The sequence below is a fragment of the Vicia villosa genome, linkage group LG3 (assembly GCF_029867415.1).
Source record: "Vicia villosa cultivar HV-30 ecotype Madison, WI linkage group LG3, Vvil1.0, whole genome shotgun sequence".
Classification (NCBI taxonomy): domain Eukaryota; kingdom Viridiplantae; phylum Streptophyta; class Magnoliopsida; order Fabales; family Fabaceae; genus Vicia; species Vicia villosa.
This window is the reverse complement of record NC_081182.1, coordinates 162732489-162759117: the sequence shown is the minus strand read 5'-3', so window position 1 is coordinate 162759117 and position 26629 is coordinate 162732489.

Below are 26629 nucleotides of genomic sequence, written 5' to 3'. Positions count from 1 at the left end.
ATCCTTCAAGATCTTCAACTTTGTAGATTTTGTATTCTCCTGGACATCCTTGAACCATGTTGATGTCATGTTCAGTCCTGACTCGAATATGTTGAATCCATCCCAAGTCCATTTGTTCTTGTAATGCAGCTTGAACTATGGCACATCCTTGATTATTCTTTGGACAAATTTCACATGTGAAGTAGTTGTGAGGTGGTACATGACCGTACCCAGCTTGTTTATCGTGCATCTTGACAAGATTTTCCCCTATCTGACGAATGTCGTAAATTTGAATGACGTTGGGGTGTTGATCTATCAGATTTACTGAAGCTTCTTTATGCTGCGGCAAAGGATTTGCTTGGACGTTTGGATTAGTATCTTTGAAGGATAGCATTCCGCTCTTCACTAATCGTTGGACGTCAATCTTGAAAGAGAAACAATTCTCAATATTGTGACCTGGTGCCCCCTGATGATAGGGACAAGATTGGTCAGCCTTATGCCATGGTGAGGAACTGTTTGTAGGATTTGGAGGACTCCTTGTCTGAATGAGTCCTTTTGCCAGTAATGTTGGAAACAATTCTGCATACGGCATTGGTACGGGGTCAAAGGCAGGATACCTTGGAGCCCGATTGTTGTAATTTGGAGGTCGAACCTGCTGCTGAGGTTGCTGCGACCTTTGTTGAATTTGTTGTTGCGAAACCTGAGGTTGATAAGCTGGCGCTGAGTTAACAACCGGAGTTATTGTTGCAACTTGAGGTTGGAATTTCTTCTTGATTTTGTGCAAGACATTGCTGACATCTTGATCCTTTTTCTTCTGGAAAGAACTTCCATACTTCCTTGGACCAACAGAAGATTCTGGTTCTTTGTTCAAGCGTCCTTCTCGAACTGCTTCTTCTAAACGTACACCCATGTTTACCATCTCGGTAAAGTCACTTGGTGCACTTGCAACCATTCGTCCGTAGTAAAATGGACTCAAAGTCTTGAGATAGATTTTTGTCATTTCTTTCTCTTCAAGTGGTGGACAAATTTGAGCAGCAACTTCATCTTTGGCCTGTAAGGAGATGAGTTGTGATGTTCGATCTTGAATTCTTCACAAAGCTCCTTCATCATTTTGTTATTCAAATTTGACCCATTGTCAGTGATTATCTTGCTAGGAACGCCGTAGCGACAGATGATGTGATTCTTGATAAACCTGACGACAACTTGTCTTGTAACGTTTGCATATGAAGCTGCTTCAACCCATTTGGTGAAATAGTCTATGGCTACCAAGATGAAGCGATGTCCGTTGGACGCTTTTGGTTCGATCATTCCAATCATGTCGATTCCCCACATGGAGAAAGGCCAAGGGGAAGAGAGTATGTTGAGAAGAGATGGTGGCACATGAATTCTATCGGCGTAGATCTGGCATTTGTGACACCTCTTTGCGTACTGGTAGCAATCTGACTCCATTGTCAGCCAATAATATCCTGCTCTCAGTATTTTCCTTGTCATGGTATGTCCATTGGTGTGAGTACCAAAGGAACCTTCATGTATTTCTCTCATGAGTATTTCTGCTTCTTTTCTGTCGACGCATCTGAGCAGAACCATGTCGAAGTTTCTCTTGTACAGAACATCTTCATTCAAGAAGAATCTACAAGCTAACTTTCTCAAAGTCTTTCTATCTTTCTTAGATGCCCCAAGAGGGTACTCTTGCTTTTGAAGAAAGTTCTTGATGTCGTGATACCACGGTTTGTCGTCGATGATTGCTTCTACTGTGAACACATGAGCGGGCCTATCCAGGCGCATAACATCGATCTGAGGAATGTCATTCCAATGATTTATTCTAATCATGGAAGAGAGTGTGGCTAATGCATCAGCCAAATTGTTTTCTTCACGAGGAATGTGGTGAAAATCTACCCTGTCGAAGAATGGTAACAATCTTCTCGCGTAGTCTTTGTAAGGAATTAGCCCTGGTTGGCGTGTTTCCCATTCTCCTTTGATTTGATTGATGACCAAAGCAGAATCTCCGTATACATCCAAGTGTTTGATTCTTAGATCCATGGCTTCTTCGAGACCCATGATGCAAGCTTCATATTCGGCCTCATTGTTTGTGCATTTGAAAGTTAATCTGGCAGTGAATGGAATATGGGTACCCTGAGGTGTAACAATGATTGCCCCAATTCCTCGTCCATAAGCATTGACAGCTCCGTCAAAGATTAAGCCCCACTGGGATCCTATCTCAGGTCCTTCGTCTGGTAGTGGCTCGTCGTAGTCTTTCACCTTGAGGTACATGACGTCCTCGTCCGGAAAGTCGAAACTGGTTGATTCATGACCATTGAGTGGGTGGTGAGCCAGGTGCTCAGCTAGAATGCTTCCTTTCACGGCTTTCTGTGCGTGATACTCAATGTCATATTCTGATAACAACATCTGCCAACGGGCAATTCTCCCGGTTAAAGCAGGCTTCTCAAAGATGTACTTGATTGGATCCATATGAGAGATCAAACAAGTAGTATTTCGAATCATGTACTGGCGGAGACGCTTGGCAGCCCAGGCCAAAGCACAACACGTCTTCTCGAGCATGGAGAAGCGGGATTCACAATCAGTGAATTTCTTGCTCAGGTAGTAAATGGCATGTTCTTTTCTCTTTGTCTGGTCTTGCTGTCCAAGGACACAACCCATGGAATCTTCTAAGACGGTTAAGTACATTATCAAAGGTCTTCCTTCCACTGGAGGAGACAAGATGGGTGGTTCGAGCAGATATTCCTTAATGCTGTCGAACGCTTTCTGACAATCGTCTGTCCAGACGTAACTTTGATTTTTCCGTAGAAGTTTGAAAATAGGAGCGCAAGTTGCAGTCATGAGATATATGAATCTCGAGATGTAATTCAGACGTCCAAGAAATCCTCTAACTTGTTTCTCGGTTCTGGGCGAAGGCATTTCTTGAATTGCCTTGACTTTGTCTGGATCTACTTCAATTCCTCGTTTGCTGACGATGAAACCAAGGAGCTTTCCTGAGTAGACACCAAAGGTGCACTTGTTGGGGTTCAGGCGAAGCTGAAACTTCCGTAAGCGTTGAAATAACTTTGTCAGATTCTGTATGTGATCTTCTTCATTTTCTGATTTGGCAATCATGTCGTCCACATAGACTTCCACTTCCTTATGCATCATGTCGTGGAAAAGCGTAGTCATGGCTCTTTGATAAGTTGCCCCTGCGTTCTTTAGTCCAAAAGGCATAACACGATAGCAGAACGTGCCCCAGGGGGTGATGAAAGCTGTTTTTTCCATGTCTTCAGGTGCCATTTTGATTTGGTTGTATCCTGAAAATCCGTCCAAGAATGAGAAAACTTTGGATTTTGCTGTACTGTCTACCAACATATCAATATGTGGTAAAGGAAAATCATCCTTAGGGCTAGCTTTGTTCAAATCTCTGTAGTCGACGCACATGCGGACTTTTCCGTCTTTCTTAGGAACGGGAACAATGTTAGCTAACCACTGAGGGTATTCTGAAGTGACGAGGAAACCTGCGTTGATCTGCTTTTGAACTTCCTCTTTGATTTTCATGGCCATCTCCGGATGAGTTCTTCTCAATTTTTGCTTGACCGGAGGGAATTCTGCTTTTAATGGCAAGTGATGCTCCACTATACTGGTATCCAACCCTGGCATATCTTGATAAGACCAAGCGAAGACATCTGAGAATTCTTTGAGCAGCTGTATCAAACTCTCTCTGATCTCTGAACTGAGCGAAGCTCCAATCTTAACCTCTTTTCTGTTTCCATCGGAACCAAGGTTAATGATCTCTAGAGGCTCATTGTATGGCTGAATGGCCTCTTCCTTTTGTTGAAGTAACCGGGAAATTTCCTTTGATATTTCTTCGTCTTCTTCTTCCTCTGCCTCGAATACAGGAAACTCAAAGCTTGGAGAAGTCATACGGTCGCACGTTTCAACGGGGTATTTTATGATTAATCTGCATATGTGTGATAAGTTTTATTTAGACAACGAGGGAAGACTCGGTGTATGCAGTTAATGGAATATTTGATGTTTTTTAAGGGTGTTTTTTAGGATTACCAATTTCCGAAAAAAAAGAAAAGGGAAAACTAAACGAAGGAACAGAATGACATTTTTATTTATTGACAGTCGTTTCTTGAAACAAAGACCCTATAAAACAAAACTCTATTGCTTTGGGCGAAGCAAAGAGGGACATTTTCCTAAGAAATAGTAAAATGCAAAGCCCTATGAAACATCTCTTCACCCTGGGCTATGGTGAGAGGGCAAAATAACGGTGAAAGTTCCTACTTAGGAGTGCGAACAACAGTTGAAACTTCAACAGCTGTCCAGTAGTGGCGAACCCCATTGTGCACTAAGTAATCTGGAACCTTAGGCTTAAGCTGGCCTGTGGTAGGTCTTGATTTACCAACCACTGTCTTTGCAACACTCAGACGATCTTCTTCTACTTCAGCAGACTGAGCGGTGTGAGCATACCCATTTCCAAGTGGAGTATGTCGGACTTTCTTTTGAGGAAACTTCCAATCTTCTGAATGGAGAGACTCGTTGTCGGAGACACTTTCGAGATCATCCTCTTCTGTATTTTGGTCTTGCTCTTCTCCCAAGATGGCATTGACTAGATATGTGAACTCTAGATCCGTAGCCTCGGAAGGTGACTTGGGGATATAATCCTCAATGATGACTTCACCAGTAGATGATGATGAATAGCAAGGGTTATACATCTCTTTTGGCTGAGAGAGGTACTCATAATCACTGTTCCATCCAGTTGGAACAATATCTTCAAGAGAGATTCTTGAACTTTCAGGAGCGGAGTATTTCACCATGTAGTCGAATTTTCCGCTTGGTTCTCCTAATGTATCCCAGGTCTCTTCGGGGATAGGAGGAACTTCTTCTGATGAACCATGACTTCTGGTGGTGAAGCTGTCAGTAACTTCATCCCTGCTTGGTTGAGTCTTACTTTCAGATCCTCTAGTTGGATAACAGCAAGGTGAATCAGACTCTGGTAGGGATATGTATCCTGCTCTGTTAAGATAGGATAACCATTCCTCTTCATCGGTGTTTTCCGTACCGATGGTATTGACTGTTTGTTGAACAGGTTGAAGAAAACCTCCACTGCAGAAAGTTTCTTGAATTGGGAGAACTACCTCAATCCCTAGGATAGCTTTTGATGATGTCGGAAAGAATCCAATTCCTGTTCTGTTCTTGTTGTTGGTAGGAATATTAATGTGCCCCCAACCACTGGTAGTGCCATCCTTTACAACTTGGATTGCATCTTTGTATGAAGAGATAGACGCTGCTTTCTCCTTTCCTTTGTCCAAGGAAAGTGCTTGGATTTTAGTTCCAACAACTTCTTTTGGTTCTATGTCGGAGAATGATGACAGGTTGCTGACGATCAGAGCTCGTTCTCCACATACGGTTACCAATTTGTCATTTCTTATGAACTTCAGTTTCTGATGAAGTGTTGAAGTAATTGCCCCAGCCTCATGAATCCATGGGCGATCTAGCAAACAACTGTATTGTGCTGGAATATCCATAACTTGGAAAGTGATTTTGAACGTCTGAGGTCCAATAGTTATGGGAAGATCTACTTCTCCGAAAACTGACTTTCTTGATCCATCAAATGCTTTGACGATGACATGACTTTTTCTTAGAGGGTAATCTTCGAAAGATAATCTTGATAATGTTGATTTAGGCATGACGTTGAGAGAGGATCCATTGTCTATTAGGACTCCTGTGAGTGTATTACCCATGCAGCCAACTGAGATGTGAAGTGGAAGATTATGGTCCACTCCTTCTTCAGGAAGATCTTCGTCACAGAAACTTAGGTTAGTTCCGGCGGAGATGTTGGCAACGATGTTGTTGAATTGGCTTATTGTAACACTTGGTTCTATGAAAGCTTGTTCCAAAACTTTCTGTAGAGCTTCCCTATGAGCTTCAGAACTCAATAGCAGGGAAAGAACAGAAATCCTAGACGGAGTATGTAGTAATTGGTCTACAATGTTGTATTCACTCCTCTGGATTAACTTCAAGATCTCATCATTTTCTTTCGCTTGAACAACATTGGTCGGATGATTGTCTTGCCTATGTGGTACTTCCTCCGAAGGTTTCTCCACATTTTCTGTTGTTCTGTTGAAGACTCGTCCACTTCTGGTGACTCGACTAACATCAGCAATGTTGACAACAGACGGTAATGGTATTTCCTTACCATTTTCAATGAGTGTAGCGTTGTACTTGTATGGTATAGCCTTGCTGGACTCATACGGTACAGGACCTGGTAAGTAGATGACTAGTGGAGCAACTGCTGTCTTCCTGCTATCATACTTAACTTGCATAGGTTCAACTTGATTAATTTGAGGAGATACGGTAAAGACTTCATCATCTTCTCTGTTGGCAAGAACAGTAATGGTATTGTCATCCATCAGCTTTTGAATGTCGTTGCGAACACGCAAACATCCTCGTGAATTTCTTCGACAAATTCTGCATCTACTGTAAGCGTGGAAATCTGTTCCAAAGTAGGCAAGTCCATTTAAAGTTTTGTGGAACCTGACTACCGATCCTTCAAGATCTTCAACTTTGTAGATTTTGTATTCTCCTGGACATCCTTGAACCATGTTGATGTCATGTTCAGTCCTGACTCGAATATGTTGAATCCATCCCAAGTCCATTTGTTCTTGTAATGCAGCTTGAACTATGGCACATCCTTGATTATTCTTTGGACAAATTTCACATGTGAAGTAGTTGTGAGGTGGTACATGACCGTACCCAGCTTGTTTATCGTGCATCTTGACAAGATTTTCCCCTATCTGACGAATGTCGTAAATTTGAATGACGTTGGGGTGTTGATCTATCAGATTTACTGAAGCTTCTTTATGCTGCGGCAAAGGATTTGCTTGGACGTTTGGATTAGTATCTTTGAAGGATAGCATTCCGCTCTTCACTAATCGTTGGACGTCAATCTTGAAAGAGAAACAATTCTCAATATTGTGACCTGGTGCCCCCTGATGATAGGGACAAGATTGGTCAGCCTTATGCCATGGTGAGGAACTGTTTGTAGGATTTGGAGGACTCCTTGTCTGAATGAGTCCTTTTGCCAGTAATGTTGGAAACAATTCTGCATACGGCATTGGTACGGGGTCAAAGGCAGGATACCTTGGAGCCCGATTGTTGTAATTTGGAGGTCGAACCTGCTGCTGAGGTTGCTGCGACCTTTGTTGAATTTGTTGTTGCGAAACCTGAGGTTGATAAGCTGGCGCTGAGTTAACAACCGGAGTTATTGTTGCAACTTGAGGTTGGAATTTCTTCTTGATTTTGTGCAAGACATTGCTGACAACTTGAGCAGCAACTTCATGCCATCTCTGAGCGTATTCCTTGAAGCTTTCTCTATCCTTTTGAGTCATGGCCCGGAGTTGATCTCTGTCGGGAGCCATATCCAGATTGTACTTATACTGTTTGACGAAGGCCTCTCCGAGGTCTCGAAAAGTACGAATCTCTGAACTGTCCAAGTTCATGTACCATTTGAGTGCAGCACCAGTCAGGCTGTCTTGAAAAAAATGAATGAGTAATTGTTGATTATCAGTCTGAGTTGACATTCTTCGAGCGTACATCACAAGATGACTTTGTGGGCATGAATTCCCTTTATACTTCTCGAATTCTGGTACTTTGAATTTGTGAGGAATCTTAACATTTGGAACCAGACAGAGGTCTGCAGCATTCTTTCCAAATAGATCTTGTCCTCGGAGAGTCTTGAGTTTCTTCTGCATCTGCAGAAACTGTTCCTGGAACTCGTCCAATCTTTCATACACGCCAGCATCCTCACTTGGAGCGTGATGATATACTTGTCCGCCCTGCGGGGAAAAAGTATGCATAATGGGCTGTGGAGAAGTCATGACAGCAGATCTTGGAATCTCAGCGTTCTGTTGTGCGAAACCCATTGCCGTTGCTCTTGGAACTTCAATTTCCAGAGGTTTGTAACCCTCCGGTGGACGCATATCCATGGTGACTTTTGGAGCTTCAGAAGCTGGAGGTATGTACCCTTCTGGAGTAAAGTTATACGGCATGCCCCAAGGTCGATCAGGCGGCATGGTATACTGAGGAATAGGAGTAGAAACAATCTCGGAAACCACAGTCCTTTGTGGTTCTTCTGACGTTGGTCGATTCTGCGCAACTACCAGGGCTTCTACCATACTATTGAGTCTTTCAACAGTACCTTTGAGAGTATTAATCTCTTCTCTGAGTTCTTCATTCTCTTGCTCAAAGTCTTCCATTCTTTTCTTGCGACTTGAACGAGTGTTGTATGGATGAGACAGCTTGAAAGTCTTGGTTCACCTCCTTCTCCTCCTCTCTTTCTGGAGAAAGGAAAGTGACTATTAGATCCGCGACAATTCTCGTGTCAGTGCGTACGACTACAGCGATGTATGATATGCAATTAAGTTATTATTTTTCAAGGAAACACCATAATTACGTTATGAAACATCAAACTTTTATTAATTAAGCGAAAACGCCGTTTTTTACACACTTTGAAAAGGGAAATACAGAGAAACTGAGAGAAAGGACTCTAAAACTTTGATGATGAGCCGACTTCACGTTCTAACATCTTCTTCTGTTTCTTGAGCTGAGCGTTCTCTGACGTGAGCTGATCGATGATCCAGGAAGCAGGAGGGATATGATGAGAAAGTGATGATTGTGTCACTTGTCGATCGAGCACTTCAAGTAACTCATCCTTCCTTCTTAGGATGTTTTGAATTTCAACATTTTCCATGTTGACAATTCGATACTTGTTCCTCCAAGCATTCCTTTCTTGGCATACCTTGTTTAATGCCGCTTGCAGTTTTTCAACATCGGTGGAGAAAAGGTAAATTGGTTCCCTTAGGGGAATAGGTTCTTGATGTTGATATGGCATCCTGAGCTTGAATGCTCTGACGCGTACCCATTGAAGGTAAGGATCCAGGGAGATGCAAAGATGTTTTCCTAACAATCTTCTCCCTTTGCTGTGAACAAGACGCCAGGCTTGGACAATTTCCTTCTTCAGCATGTTGCCATGATCGTCGATGTTCTTGAAGAACAGACCCTCCAATTGAATGTTACTTGGTATATTTTTCATGGGATAGCCGTATTGACGACGGGCTAAAGCTGGATTGTAACTAATTCCTCCCTTAGTTCCAATAAGGGGTACGTTGGGAAAACTTCCGCAACTGAAGATGATCTTGGTTTCGTCGTTGTCAGGACTACACCACTCAATGTCTGTATGAGTGAGAGACATGATTTTCTGTGACCAGTGAAGGCCATCCCTCATATTCCAGAAAGTGCTAGACTTCGGTAGGTGTGAAACGAACCATTCGTATAACAACGGTACGCAGCATGTGATTAATCCTCCTCGCTGTAGGTTTCTTGAATGCACAGAGTGATAAGCATCCGCAAGCAAGGTTGGAACTGGATTTCCAATTAAGAAGATCTTAATTGCGTTGATGTCGACGAAATCGTTAATGCTAGGGAACAAAAACAATCCGTAGATAAGCAAAGTCAAGACTTCCTCAAAAGCGCTCATATCTTGGATGCTGACGAAGTACCGAGCTTGATCAAACAGGAATTTGGAGGGAAATCCTTGAATTCCTCCTTTACTCACCATATGAGTTCTGATGTCGACTACGTTCAAAGGAGTAGTTGCAGCAATGATAATGTCGTCAGGATTCTTTTCCAAACCGGAGTACGGATCTTGCGCGTACACGGGTATTCCAATCAGACGAGAGTACTCCTCTAACGTAGGCATGAGCTGATAATCTGGAAAGGTGAAGCAGTGATACGTTGGATCGTAAAACTGCACCAATGTGGGAAGGATCCCATCCACAATGTTGGTATTGAGCAAAGGCAGAAGTTTTCCATACTTCTCCTTGAAAGCCTGGGGGTTGACCACCAATCTTGAAGGTGTATTTCCTAGCTCTCTTTCTTCCGTAATCCATAATATAGATCCTTAAGTCCTTTCTCCGTTTCTCTCTTTCTATGAAGTTCAAAACGTTCGTTATTTAGTTTCCTTGAAAAACGACTCGAAAAAGACTCTTTTTGTTTTTAGTTGTTTATTAATGAATGATGCATGAATGCATGAATGCACACACAAGATTTTTAAACAAACATGGCGTTGAAGGGTATAGTGGTCATGAAGTCCAAACGCAATCCCCGCCCCAATGGTAAACTAAGGTTAAGGATTTTTGTACCTGTAGAACGGGTTCTAGGGGTCTCAGAGTTTTTGCTCAACCTTAAAGATACGTTGATTGGTATCTATAAGAGAGTTTTCTCTGAGTGTAGTATCTGCGTGACAATTACTTCCGTAATCACCGATCTACGTCCTAAAAAAAGGCTTTAAGTGGGGTTAATGTGTTTCTAGGTCCTCCTGGTACAAATCAGTCTCGGAATGCAGTGGCGCAGTTAATCACAACCAGCCAGGCAAATCCCAAGAGTAGACTTGGAAACCAAGATTAGAGGGCCTTCACCGGGAAGACATCCTCCATCCTATCTTATGTTGCACTCAAATCCGGGTATAGGATTTCTCACCACAAGGGGGAATCAAGCCCTTTCCCGATATAGAATAAACAAAGTAAACAAATATATATGCAACAAACACATGAAATGACACAGAGGTTAGGCAGGACCTCTCTTGTTTGAGGGGGAATTTGGCATCCCTAATTCCTCATTGGGGCTGGACCAGCAACAGGTCAACCATTGGTTTGGATGAAAAACCAAGGTTTTTAACACTTATATCCCCAGCAGAGTCGCCATTTTTCTGTGGTGGTCGTTTTCTTTACCTCCCCGTTTCACTTGGGAGGACGGCACGCTAAACCCTTCACGCGAAATTTGGAAGGAGAATGCGCCCGTGGTGGGATGAATTTTGTTTCAGTTCTTCCTACGATATCACACGAACTTTCTTATTGGTCCTACGAGTAGGAAAGGGAAAAAAAGATCTCAACTAAACCCTAGGAGTTTGCTAAGTGTGGGGATTTCACCTAGACTAGAAATTCTGGAGTCCGGGGGGTCGGTTATACATAGGGAAGTGTTTAAACACCCTACATATCTGTAGTACTCTACAGGAACCTTCTCTGTGTCATTGTGATTGTGTTTGCTGCTAATGGTTGGGAAAGTTTCTCCTTTGTGTTAGGAGAGAGAATTGAATTGATTAAAGAAAGACAGACAGACAGACTATTTTTGGTATTTTATTAGCTCGCTGAGATTCCTTGTGAACCTCATGCCTACATATCCCTAGTGGAAGTCAGAGCTTAATGTAGTTCGGGGAACTAACTAGGGGAATTAAATGTTTTTGGTGCCTTGCTTGAAGCTCAAGGTTGAAGCTTGGAATTAAATCTCTGTTTACAGTAAAGAGACATGAAATCATCTTTACAGAGAAGTATTTGTACTATTCTACCACAAACATTTAAAGGAGTGACAGAATAACTGGATTCATTTCATTCAAGAGGGGGACCTTACTTGTGTGTGCAAGTATGCCAGTCAGATGCCTCTTAAATGAAAGAAAGATGCTCGTCCAAATTAGGGAAAGTTTACAAGTCTGGGGATGTGCCAGAGCATGTCTTTCAGAGTCCTAAATGGGAGACTTTGATTGAAATTGAAATTGAAATGGAAATGTTTGTTTGTTTGAATGTGGTAGAGTAGTAAAAATATCTCTCTATAGAGATAAGCTATGTCTATCTACTGTATAAAAGATTTGACTTTAGCTGGCTTGTATGAGGCCCAAGCTTGAGGCTTTTGGATTAATTAATTAATTATTATTGACTCTGGGAGATAACTCCATTGGGGATTAATTACAGGGTATTTTTGTGTTCTGTACAAAGCCCAGAAGTGAGGCTGACTCTACTGAGGGAGACTCTATTTATGTGCCTTGTACAAAGCCCAAGGTTGTGGCTGATTGCTGAGGATAATTGAATGAATGACTCTATTTTATGTGCCTTGTACAAAGCCCAAGGTTGTGGCTGACTCTAGCTAGGGAAAACATTATTTTCTGCCTTGTACAAAGCCCAAGGTTGTGGCAGACTCTTAAATAAACTGAGTATGGATGACTCTATGGGGAAAAGATCCTAGGTGTTAGGAATCTTTGACACATGAAAATATGGTTTATCTGCCTTGTACAAAGCCCAAGGTTGTGGCTACTGAGTGATGAAGAACTCACTGGGGAGACTCTATTATCTGCCTTGTACAATGCCCAAGGTTGAGGCTGACTCTTGACAGGGGAGTTTTATTGTTTGGGTGCCTTGTATGAAGCCCAAGGTTGAGGCTAACTGTTTTTGTTGGTTTTGACTCTACTGAGGAGGTTTTATTTATTGAAAGACTGTTTTTTCTTTGGAAGCTAACCCCTTCCAGGGATTTTGACTCAGCTGGTGAATTTGTCTGTTAAAAGACTGACTTTATCATGTTTTTGGAGGCTGACCCTTTCCAGGGGTTTTGACTCTTTTGGGGAAATTATCTCCTAATAGAAATGAATCTTTATTTTTGACATTTTTATTAATTGACTTTGGAGGCTAACCCTTTCCAGGGAATTTTATTGAAATGATGGATTGATTTTGGAGGCTAAACCTTTTCCAGGGAATTTTGATTAAAATGAAGGAATGTGTGGAGGCTAACCCTTTCCAGGGGTTTTTATTGAAATGGATGGCAGAAAGATTATCTAATGGAGACTTCTTGTTTAAAGCCCAAGATGAAGGCTGACACATGTTGAGGAGAAAATAAACATAGATCCTAGACTCTGCTAAGGAAGATTGATGAAGATAAGGGTGACAGAGACTGTCCATGTCTCTCATTCCAAAAGGTGTACTCAATGCAAAATTGAGACAAACTTAGCTTGTTTAAAGTCTGGTTTAAATTGGAAGAAACTCACCAGGGTAGGCTAAAAGGTGACTAAAGATCTGTTCCTATGTTTATAAGAAACCTGATGGGTCCTTGTATACAAGCTCAAGAGGAAGCTGGAAATGCTTTTAAGAAGCCTGTGGGTCCTTGTACAAAGCCCAAGAGGAGGCTAATCGAGGGTCCTTGTTATAGCACAAGAGAAAGCTATGTGGTTTTGAACTTATTTTGGCTCTAAGCAAATGGGTAAGAGGTTTCACCGGGAATAATTCCTCTTTGGGTGGATGTGTCCTATTATTTGGATTCTAAGGTTTTTGCCAAGATGTTTCACCGGGAATAATTCATCTTGGGGGTTTGAACTACAGATCTCTAATTAGGAAAGAGCCTTCACCGGGAAGACATTCTCAATCCTAGGTCATATTCCTAATATATATATAGTTTAACTGTCCTAGGGTTTATACTCAAACGTAGTTCTAAACTAATATATATGCACAGTTTATATTTGACAGTAATTTAAATAAAGACTGTAAATTGAAAGCTTGTAAAGCCTAACCTGGATGGAGTGGAGGCCTTTGGAGAAGTATGTACAAAGCCTCAACAGTATTTTTTGTTGTTTTGTTGATAACAGTTGAATATTTATTATAAACAGTTAATGGTTTTTGAAAACAGAAGAAGTGAAGATGGACAAAGGTCACATAGGTATCTGAAGAGTTTCACCGGGAATAATGCCCTTCAAATACCAGAAGAATGTTTTGAAAACAGAAAGAAGATTTTGAAAATACAGTTTTGAAAACAAGCTAAGAAGAGAAGGTTTTTTGGGACTTACACTCTATTAGAGGCCCAGTACTTTACAGTACTGGTGTAAAAGCAATTTAGAAAAATGATTTGGAATGATACAAGGTTTTGTTGTTTGAAAACCTTAATCATTTGATTTATTCGGAGATTGAAAACAGTTTTGAAATTTGACAAAAAGTCAACTTAATTAAGGTAAAGATGAAGATCTATGCCTAATTAAGACCTAAACAATTAGGGTTTTATCATAAACTTTATTTACAAAATGATTAGGTTAAAACAAAGTGAATGTATATATTTAAAGTTTTTAATAAAGCACTTAAAACATATTATTTTAAACCTAATAAAAATATATGAAATAAATAATATTTTTATGATTTTTTTGATTATTCACAAAATAGATGTATTAAATGACAAGTGTGTGAAAAATGAAGTGAAAATAAATTAGTTTGATAGGTTAATTAATTGTGTGAAGTTGTGAAGAAAATAAGTGTGAAAAGTGGTAAAAAAAATAGGAATGTCTCCACCAAGGCTTGAACTCACGCCCTTATAGTCACCACACCAAAACAAAGCCAACTGAGCTACACGCTCAGTGTGACTAAAGAGGGATCCCAGTTGTTTATATGTGAAACACGCGCGTTAAAATGGAAAATAAAAACAAAAGGTCTGAGGGGGGGATCGAACCCCAGACCTTATGGCAAGAGAGAGTGGAAGCGCATGTGACCAAGTGAGCTAAACGATGTATTCGTTTAAAACTCGCTTTCAGTTAAATATATTTTAAACTTTCCACTGAGAATTCAAAAATGGCGCGCTTCACCATCTTCGTCTTCAACCTCAAGCTCCATCAATTTGAAATTCTGAACTTCCTCAATTCTCAACCATTTGCAATGATATAAAAACCAAACTTGCTCTAAATTCCCTCACGATTCTAGATATGTAACTAACATGGATTTATATTAACTGTATCTACTGAATTATCTAAAATACGTGAAGAACCCTAAAATTTGGAATTTAAATTAAATGACTATACTGAAGCATAAATGACTGATGATAGAGGGTTTTTAATCCTCTTATGATGCTGAATAGAATGGTGTTGAGTTTTAGCCAGAAAGATACACGAATTAGAGGGATGGAGTTGAGAAACTTACCTCTGAAAATGAAGGTCGTGAGGATGTTAGAGAGCACCTGGGTTTGAATGAATGATCTCAATAGCTTCCTTGAGACTCAATGATGCTAACTGAATGCTTATTGGAGCTTGAATCCTTCTGAATTGCTCTATGGACCTCCCTCGATTTCAGCTTCAAGTGAACATGGAGGGTGATGATTCTCGAGTTACAGATGAGCTGCAGCCACCTGGTTAGCTTCACTATGACCTGAGGAGTGTGTCTGGATGATTGGCTTGGCTTGAAAACTCCTGAATTACTCCATGGTCCTCCAACTGCAAGTGCTCCAAATGAGAGGTGAAGGTGATGATTCTCCACTCCCAGAAGTGTTCCAGAGGTTTGGATCACTCCCAAATGCCTCCCTCAATGTGTTTGAATACTTATTTTCAAAGAGAGAGCTTTGGTTTGAAGAATCCGAGTCTTCTTGCCAAAGGACCTTTGAAAAAACTAAGTATGAAGAAAGAAAAGAGAAAGCAAGAATTCTGTTGCTTTGGTGTCTTTTTTGAATGAGAATGAGGCCTCTATTTATAGGCAATTGGTTCAGTACTGATTGAGAGAGTGAGCTTGCTTAGTGGGAGAGTTTTGGTTTCTTAGCCATGAAGAAATTCAAAGAATATCCCAAGTGCAATGATGAGAATTTTGATTCCATTTGATCAATCCTCTAGCCCTCGATTTTGCTTGATCTTAGGGGACAATTCTGAGCCAGAAATAAGCTCTAATTGGTTGGTGAGAAGATTCCTTGGGTGATTCATCAATTTGCCATAAATTCACAAATGTAATCATTACATAATCACATGTTCTTGTTTTTAGAATCTTCTTCAATTCTTATGGCATGGTGAAAATGAATGCATGGCATTGTTTCAGACATGTTATGGGTCGTGTAGCATCCATAATTGAGGTCATGTGCACAAAATTTCAAAGTTCAAAAATGATGCATGACCTATAATTTTACTTCATGAGGCCAACTTTGAACAAGTATAACTCTTAGCTCAAATTGAATTTGTAGAAGGTTGAACACAATTTGGAAAGCCCTAAACATCTACTTCAAATCATTAGTTTATGTCTTTTTCAGAATCATTTGGGAAATTTGTGAAAAATGAGCCCAAAGTTGGATGAAAACTAGGTTAAAACACTTAGAAAATTTTCTAAGTGTTTATGACCTAAAACTTCAAAATTTTCAAAACCCTTAAATGGTTGATCTTTTGAAAAAAGTTCTTATGTAAGATGTTGTTTTATTTTGCAAGATCTACAACTTTCATGTTGGAAGTTTTTTGAGTTGTGTAGGTGAAATTTTGAGTTCTCACCATGCCCTCAAAAACCCTAATTCCCGACTTTTTGCTCCTTGATGAATTTCTTTGAATTTCTTTGGTCAAATGACTTTGACATCCATATATTGGTGATATTGATCTTTGAAAGTCATTTTTGACCAAAAACCTTAAAAGTCAATGATGATCCCACACAGTTGACTTTTCCTGACAAAGTGAATTTTTGGGCTTTTGTGTAGGAACAAGATCTTTTCCTCAAATGAATGATGTAAATGGATTATATTGAGGTAGTAGAGACTCTTGAATCATGTCTTGAGTTTTGGATTCATGCCCTGATTAAAAAGTCAACTATCTTGGGGAATTAGGTCAAAAACCCTAATTGTCGACCAGATGAGAATGATGACTGTAGACTTTGAATTGAGGTGTGATGTCCAGTGGATCTTGCCATATGGGTTATTTGAAGATGATTGATGTCTTTGAATGATCCCCTGGGGCTTTTTATGGTTTCCCAAAGGTGATCCCTGATTTTAGTCCTTGATGAGGCTCAAAACCCTAGTCTGTGGATCTGAGTAATTCTGTGTTTAGATGAATGGGTGTCTTAATCAATCATAGGTGAAATAATGAAGCTCTTGAGTCTCATGATTGTGTTAGAGACTAATCCTCCTATTGATTGATCCTTTGCCTGAGTTTTCTTGTCTTTGAACACCCTCGATTGAATGTCAGGTTGCTCTGGGTACTTGCTTGACTTGATGAAAATCCTGAAGATATGTCATCTCAGGGGGGGTCAAAAATTAGGGTATGACACTTATCTGGAACCCAACTCGAATGGTACTATCAATTGGAGGGTACCAATATCCATACATGGGAAGACTTGGCTGTTGCTTTCTACACGCAATACCAATACAATGTTGATCTTGCGCCAACTCGTACACAATTACAAAGCATGTCCATGGGACATAATGAAAGCTTCAAAGAATATGCTCAGAAATGGAGAGACTTGGCTGGCAGAGTCCAACCTCCCATGGCTGACCGAGAGTTAGTTGACATGTTCATGAATACACTGACTGGTCCTTTCTACAGCCATTTACTTGGAAGTTCCTCTTCTGGTTTCACTGACCTCATACTGACTAGAGAACGTGTTGAAAGTGGTATCCGAAGCGGAAAAATTCAGGCGGCTACTTCTTCTGGTACTGTAAAAAAGCCATACAATGGGAAGAATGAATCCACTACTGTTGGGGCAGTCCTGGTCTCTAGTTAGACCCCAACACAACAGCAACAGAAAGATCAACGTAAGCAACGAGGTGGCCAACGTACTTGGAAATCCAAACCCAAAAGGTCATTTACCCCACTACCCATGCCATTGGCTCAAGCTTTGCAACACTTACTCGATCGGAGTCTGATAACTATACTGCCTCCATACTTAGCTCCTGCTAACCCCGTCCCTGGGTACAAGCATCATGCAAGATGTGCTTACCATTCAAATAGTCCTGGTCACGATACAGAAGATTGTGGGCCATTGAAACATAAAATTCAAGACTTGATCGAAAAAGGGATCGTCGAATTTGGCCAACCAGAGGAGCCACACAAAGTCTAAAGGATGGCTATTTAGATCATTAATTTACTCGCATTCGCAATTTCTTTCTTGTTTGTTTAAACATTCGTCTTATGTCAGACTCTATTTATTTTATCATAATCATTAATGCATTGCATACGTTTGTCTTGATTTATTTCTCTTCCTATTGCTATATTAAACTTTGTTTTTACTTATTTTTCTTTATGATATTTAACTCTCGCTAAAGCTGTAAGCCTTTTGAGGGAGGATGACGAAAACGATACCTCAACCTCATATAGTGCGCTTTTGAACGGGCTATGCTGACGATGTACAGGCATTGTTTCAATTCCTAAACAGTGGAGATATAAGGATGTTAATCCCTCATCAACCCCTTCGAGCTTAAGAAGTAGAAGTTTCTTTCTCATACAGATTAAAACCCTTACTCATAACCTGGGGCAGGGTAGTTACTCAGTTAACTCAATTATACCAGGTGCTTTACACAAGTGATAGATTCCCGTAATTCTCAAGTCAGGCAGTCAATATCCATAAAAGAAAAAAGAATAAAAAATGTTAAGTTAAAACCTATGAAGGAGACTTATCAAGAACTAAAACATCCCGCTAACTGTAATCTCAAAATAAACAGTTCAGGCAAAAGTTAGGGATAATAAAAGTCAAAAAAAAGAGGTCACTACAAATCCTTGATAAAAGAAAAATAATTACAAAAAAAGGTGACTGCCTTTTCAAATAAACTTTCGGTGCTTCAACCATCATCAAATGTCAATATTACGACTTCAAGACCTGCTAGAACTTAAATGCAAGGTTAACTGAGCATAAGATCGAAGAACGTCACGAAGATTGGGATGGCTACAAATAAACTTTGAGCCTTTATCCTTTGTTTCTTAAACCGTGAACCAAGCCACGTTACAACCCTTGAAAGTCCTAACTGAAGCATGGTTAGTTCGAAAGCATACTGTCACAAAAAAGGGTATCCTGACTCCTTAAAGTTTACCAAAAATCCTGAGTTGATATCATGTTTTTACAAATATCACTTTCTTACATCTTTTGTTTTACTAAAAATGTTTTTAAACTCCGAGACAGACATATGCATTGCATTTTTATGAGTGTCATTATAAAACAATTTTGTCTACGTAATTTCAAATGTTTGACATCAGGAAGAATCTGCACGGGGCATAATTACTGACTAAAAGTCCTCCCGACAAATAAATTTGTAGAGACGTCTCGTATGCATGACTCGATCAACTAAAAGCTTGTTTACACAAGGGGGCACGACATATTATTATCCCATCTACTGGGGGAAAGCTGGTCACGATTCATAAAATCTCTCAGAGGCACTGAAAAACTAGAGAAGTTAGTCCATCACTAGGGGCATGTCGCATCAGTCACAAATCTCAATAAATGCTATTTAGCTACTGGCATCAGATGGTGTCAGTATCTGTCTCTCCTTCGAAGTTCGAATTCCAGTAATCTAAAACATCAAGCATACCAGGTTACTGAATCCAGGGGCAAGTATACTCCCGCAAGCGAAAGACCACATATGGTTAAAAGTGTTTTCCAACAGCAAGTACTCAAAGACATGGGGCAATGGAAAGTTGAAATCTCAGAGAATCGTCCCCACAGAGCAGTTTTCATAATATATCCCCACATAGCAAGTTATCTTCAAGTGATTTCTTCCCAACAGAGACTTGGTTCCCCAACAGAGTTCATACCTCCGATACTGCCGGTTCTCCGACACAATCTTCTTCTCTAGCACGGTTTATTCAAACTTGTTATTTCCATTAAAGTTGCCGCTCAGAAATCTGGTCGGATAGTATACTCATCTCTCTTGTCCCCAGGATACGTGAGGATCAGATCACTCAAGTCAATCTCATCCCCAAGCGAAGATCAAAAGTCCCCAGCTGGATACCATCGAACAAAAGACAGGAATTCTCTTGTCATTATCTCCAACAGCATGCAGAGATTTATTTTCTCAACCAGCAGCTGCTATACAAAAATTATCAATATGCTCCGACTATATAGTCCATCACTGCATCATTCATAAAGACATGCATAACATACAGTACTCTCGTTTATTTCGAGAATCTCAATACATGCATCATGACATTGCATAAAACTAATCTTTCCTTTTCAGGTCATTTCATAATCAAAAGAATATTATCATCCAAGTGCGGTATAAATACAATCGTATCAACGATTCAATCTCAACACTCATTCAAGACAAATACAATTATGATACTTCATTCCGGGTCTTTCTTCAAAGATAATTCAGAAACAATCAAAGAACTTCTCATCCTTTCTAGGAACCTTTCTAGGTAATCTTTTATAAGATGTTGCATATCCTTTCTAGGAGCCTTTCTAGGTAGTCTTTTCTAAGACGTTTATCAACCTTTCTAGGTAGTCTTTTCTAAGACGTTTATCAACCTTTCTAGGTAATCTTTTCTAAAACGTTTCTTATCCTTTCTAGGAGCCTTTCTAGGTCAGTCTTGTTTAAGACATATCATATCCTTTTTAGGAACCTTTCTAGGTCAGTCTTTTTTAAGACATATCATATCCTTTCTAGGAGCCTTTCTAGGTCAGTCTTGTTTAAGACATATCATATCCTTTCTAGGAGCCTTTCTAGGTCCGTCTTGTTTAAGACATATCATATCCTTTCTAGGAGCCTTTCTAGGTAGTCTTGTTTAAGACGTATCACATCCTTTCTAGGAGCCTTTCTAGGTAGTCTTGTTTAAGACATATCATACCTTTTCTAGGAGCTTTTCTAGGCTATTCTTATTTAAGACATATCTTAACTTTTTATGTAATTCCCCTTAAAGCATTTATCCAATCCTTTCTAAGACATCTCTTGCCCTTTTAGGGAGCTTTTTAGTTAGTCTTCTATAAGAAATTTCTTCCCGAGCTTTGTTAAAAGCCTAATCTCCTTTAAACCAGTAATCATAGTCTTCTTTAGGCCAGTGATCTACCCTTCTCAGGAACCTCTCCAGGTAGTCTTCTGTAAGACATTACTTCATCTCTCCTTCATATACAATCAATGCATATGATCCAGTCTGAAAAGCATCTACTTTAGACAAACAACTCTTCAAACATCTGATGGCATCTTCAAGTCCATCTCCGATAAGCGCCTTTCAATACTTCGAGCTCGGATATAGTCTAACGTACGACTTATTCTGACTTTCATATTTATCCAGATCAGATTGCATCTTTAAGCCCGTCTCATACATCATTTCCAGCACTTGGACGGCATCTTTAAGCCCGTCTCCGGCAAAAGTCCCTGCTTCAGCTAGGGCAAATTCCTGGGTATTCTATTGTTCAATCCTCTTCTACCTTCAGATTCCGACAGGCACATAAGCCAATATACATCCTCAGGTATAAGAAAATTAAACATGGGAAGCTGTCATACCCCAAAATTTGCCCAACATATTTATTCATATTTCAGTCAATCTGAATTTCAAATGCTCAAAGATACACAAGAAGGAAGCATGCAGTCTCTCCCGTATACAACAGCCTCTAAATTAGGGTTTCTGATTTAATCAAGGAATTTGAACTTCTGATATCCCAAGTGGATTCCATGATCTCTCATATGATTCAAAGTGCCCTCATGCCAAGTTTCAAGCCCTGATTCAAAATATTGCTCACTCAATGACCCAAACGATCAATAGTCGACTGGTTGACCTAAAAGTCAAACTTTGGTCAAATCACAGTCAAAGTTCCTGATTTTTTTTTGTTAAAATTCTCACATTGAAGTATCATTCATCATGTGATCAAGGATTGATCATGATTCATCAAGGAAAGTTCAGAAATCAACAAAACCTAAAGCTTCTAAATTAGGGTTTTAAGGAGAAAGTCAACTGAACTTTGACTGGTCATAAATCTCACATGCTTCATCAGAAATTGTCCAACCAAAGCTCATTCTCAATTAAATTTAATTCTCTACAACTTTCATGTTGGGACCAAGGTCAAGAAATGATTCTGCATAAGAGATATGAGCCAATACATTACAGGTCCTCCAAAAGGTCAACAAAAAGTAATCTTTTTCAAAAGCTTATAACTTGAACATGGTGGACTCAATTGAGATAAAACCAAAAGGAGATTTTAGAGGACTCTTTAAGATTTCTAAAAAGTCCTAGAACGCCTTCATAAGTTAAAAATTGAGTGAGTTATGATCGTCAGAAGTTGGGGAAATTTGAGAAAATGCATGAAACCCTGAGTAAGGAATTTTGGTTTGTTAAGTAATGAGCCCATATTTTTGTGTTATCCACGTGATTCCAAACTCCTAGGAGGCCCATAAATATATTTATATTTATTTTATGATTTTTATTTCTTTTATTTTGAGTTTATTCATTTAAATTCAAATAAAACCAAATAAAATCATAAATTAAATGACAAAAGATTATGAGTTTATTTTCAATCTTTTTCTTTCAATCTAAAATTATCTTGGGACCCATAATTTAATCTCACACAATTATTTTTTTATTTTTATTCTTTTTATTTTGAGTTTATTCATTTAAATTCAAAATTAAATCAATAAAATTATAATTTAATTGGCAAAAATTATGAGATTGATTTTATTGATCCTAATTTATTCAATAACATGTGAAAGGCAAGATTTGAGAGAGATTGAACAAATTTAGCAAGGTTTTATTTGATTTTTAATCAAATATTTTCCAAAAAATCTTTTCTCACTAATCTCATGATTTCTTTCCATTATTCTTAACCTAAATGATCCCACTATATATACATAACAATTCTAGACAGCAAGGGGACGAAAAAGGTGGAGCAAGGACTAGGGTTGTAAGAGTGCCAAGTTTTAAAGAAAGTTGGAAATTTGTATTGCAAATTCAAGAGAATTCCTGGGCAAGCCATTGGTTCCAATCCACTTCTAAGGTAATAAAATGTAAGAATACGTTCATAATCTATATTCATGTTGCTTGGAATACATGTCTTAGTGTTTGACATATTCATCATATTTTTTATAATTTGTATCTTCATTACCCTTGCATTTTGATGTATTTTGATCATGTGCATGAGTTCCTGGGAACATTTAGAAGAGACTTGGATCGTTGTTGACAAGCTTTGACGCAAGGGTCACGTCCCACCATTGTTAGGGCACAATTAAAGTGTGCTTTCGTTTCCCTATTTATAAGATGTTTCTGGCCCAAAAGATGGTCCTATTAGAACGGTAGCAAGCTTATTAACATGTCTGGGAAGCTTTTGTGTGCGTGTTGCGTGAGTTTTGCAGGTTCTGAACCAAAGCCATGGGAGAAAAGAAACCTGCGGAAAATCCGCAGGTAATTCCCCAGATATACCCGCAGGAAAATCCGCAGGTATGGAGGTAAGAGATGATGAACAGGGACGATTCCCCATAGGCTATCATGTGTGGCGCTTTCCGTTGTTGTTATTGGCTGGTCAGCGCATTCAGCCACTCTCTCCAAATTCTATTGGCTGGTCAACTGTCAACAATTCTCTCTCTCTCCCTTTTCCATTGATCTGCGCTGTAGTGGGTCCGGGTTCAGATTTCTTTGACTTTTTCCCAATTAAGGATTGTGCTTTATATTTACTTTATTCAATTTATTCAATTAACAGTCTATAAACGCAGCACATGTGGCCAAGCTTGTGGACTGATGATCAGTGGGTAGTGGGTTCGAGCCCCACCTCACGCATTTGAATTTTCACACTTTTGCTTCAACAAATCCAATACAGCGCCTATATGCAAGACCACAATGCACCTGCAAGCCTCACCATCAGATCTTCAACAAATTGGAATCCAAGCGCCCAAAAAAGGATGTCTATGGTAGACACTCATGAGATCAACACACCTGATCACAGAGCTAAGTTTTCTTATTCTTTATTTATTTATTTTTATTTTTTGTTTTTATACACCTTTTTTTTATTTCTTCTTTTTCCTTATTTTTTAATTTATTTCATTTAAACTTTTTTTATCCTAATAATTTCATATAACCATCTATTTTATTTAATCAAAAACTCGATTTTTCTCATAACATCAAAATTTCTTTTACAATAATTGCCTTTTCACATCCGTTTTAATTCATTAATCAATTTAGGTTTTCTTATACCCTGGTTTTATTTTAGCCAGCTATTTTTTAACATGACTACTAATCACTATTCTCCCCTAAAAAATCTATTATTGGTAGATGTTGTCTATTAACCCTATAATTATTAAATTTTATTTTGGCTTATCTTTCTAGGCGAACTTTTGATTTGGTTAACCTTTTAGGGTTTGTTCAACCCCATTCATTTATTTTATTTGCCTTTTGGGGATAAAATAGGGTTTATACCAATAGTTAATGAATCTTTAATGCACTCACACTTCTCTTCTTTGTGCCTAATTTTTAGGGTTACCGCAAGATCTTCCGACTACGCGCCATGCCAATCAAAAAGCTAAGTTCTAACCCTTTTCTTATTCAAATATTATTTTACTTTTTAATTTTTGCCTTATAGATTAAAATAGGGTTTATTTTCAACGCCAAGGAATTCCTCTTACACTCATCCCTATTGTTTTCTGTTTAATTCTCAGATGTTCATAGTCAATCGAAGGCTCGAGGAAGATCAAGACTCAAGATAAAGATAATTAAATTAATTATTTATATTTCTTATTTTCTGTTTTAATTCCCCCATCCCCGCAGGTGTTTATTGTAATAGCGTAGGAATTTATTTTCTGCCTTTAATTTCTGCAATTTTAAACTGCGTGGTTAGTAATCTTAGGGAGTGCAAGCCTTGAACAGAATTAGGATAACTAATTACAAGATAAATAATCGAACTTAATCACGTGATTGTCGCACCCATACACCTTTAGGGTAATTCCTCTTGTTGCCTGTTGCCTTATTAATTGGTTGCCTTAATTTTGTTGCCTAAAAATAGTCAAGTCCCTCGATTCCGAGGATACCTAAAGCAATGTTGCCTTCAAAGTTATTGAAACTCCCCCAAGGTTGCCTTATGAAAAATGATGGTCCCAATTGCTAAGGTATCCTCGCATGATGTCTAAAAAATTAATGGCTATTATGTCCTTCCCTTAGACTACCTGCCTTCTTTATGGCATGGGACAGTCTTATGGCGAACGATAACTCTCGATGACCCGCACATCCAATTGAAAGACTTCCTGCCCTCTCATGGTATGGATTGACCCTTTCGCCCGAAAAGCTAAAAGAACGATTTTTCAAACTTAGGGTAGGTTGCTTTTAATTGCTTGCTCAATTCAAATTCAAAAGTCAAATTCTTTTTCCCACTAATTTTCAAATACTTTTCAAAAAGACTACGCTTATTTACAAGCTAAAGTTCTTATTCAAACTCATTCAAAATCTTTTCAAACATTTCAAACAATTCAAAAGTGAGCTAAGCAATTAAGAGCCCATGGATACAAAGGGTGCCTTACACCTTCCCTTTGTATAACTTACCCCCCGAACTCAAAATCTTTTTAAAAGGTCTTTTTCTGTTCTTTTAGCCTTTCTTATTGGATAAAATAAAAGTCGGTGGGGACTCTTGCTCACCGCAACATTGTTTGCTTACGAAAATAAAAGTCAGTTCACCGTATTACACATAGGATCGAAGAACATCACGAAGATTGGGAAGGGTACAAATAAATTTCGAGCCTTTATCCTTTGTTTCTTAAACTGTGAACCAAGCCGTGTTACAACCCTCGAAAGTCCTAACTGAAGTATGGTTAGTTCGAAAGCATACTGTCACCAAAAAGGTATCCTGACTCCTTAGGGCTTGCCACAAATGCTGAGTTAATATTTCGTTTTTACAAACATCACGTTTTTATAAACATCTCGCTTTTACATCTCCAGTTTTAATGTCTTTCAACAAACTCAAGACCAGACATTTGCATTGCATCTCATGAATTCATTATTAAATATATTCTGCTACATAATTTCAAATGTTAGCATCAGGAAGAATCTGCACAGGGTACGACTAATGGCTAAAAGGCATCCCGACAGACGAAACTACTTCAGCAGCAACATCTCTTATAACCAACTTAGTTGATTAGAAGTCAATGAATACAAGGGGCATGACATGTTTTGTCCAATCAATCTGGGGCAATCAGGTCAAGATTCGAAGAACCTCTCAGGAGCATCAAACAATCAAGGGCATGCATCCAAGTAGATCTGAAGCTACTTCCCAATCAACATGGGGCATTATCTTGGGCCTATGATTACTAGGGGCATAACTCCCATAGTGCATATCTCATAAAGTCCTCGCGAGGCGAATCTTTCCAAAAGTCCCTACTAGCAGGGGCAAATCTATGCAAGTCCAGTTTGACATCTTGATCAATACTCAGCGGTGTGTCCTAATCAATATAAGTCCAAGAATGACAAGAGCTATAAATCACTGGGGGCAATATTCAAAGCATTCATGCCTTCCCACAAAGCCGGTTACACAGGATCATATCCCCACAGAGTAATTATTAAGAAAATATCTTCAAATGTTCTCGTCCCAACAAGGACTTAGTTCCCCAACGGAATTTTACATCTTCGACACTACTGATTCCCCGACTCCTTTCTTTTCTCCAAACGGGGTTATTCATCCTTCTTATCCCCAGTCAGGGTACATCAAGATCAATCACTCGAATGGATCTCATCCCCAAGCAGAAATCATACATCCCCAGCTAAGCAACTCCAAGACAAGATCAAACATCAAAATCACAATGATACAGAGATTTATTTTCTCAAAACACTCCAAATAGCATCAGTCGTACATCATATATTCATACATTGCATACATTACCTCATAATAAATTCATACATAACATACAAGTTTCTCATTTATTTTGAGAGACTCGTCATATAAATACATGCATCATGGCATTGCATGCTGCTAACTTTGTCTTTCAGGTAAGTTCCCAAGCAGACGAATATCATCAACAAATCAATCTTTATCAGATATACATTCCGGAAGCTCGAACCCTGGACATTCCGAAAATTCCAAACAGATGCACATTCTGGAAGCATGACCCCTAGACTTCTGAAACATTCTTATCAGATATACATTCCGGAAGCTCGAACCTTGGACATTCTGAAAATTCC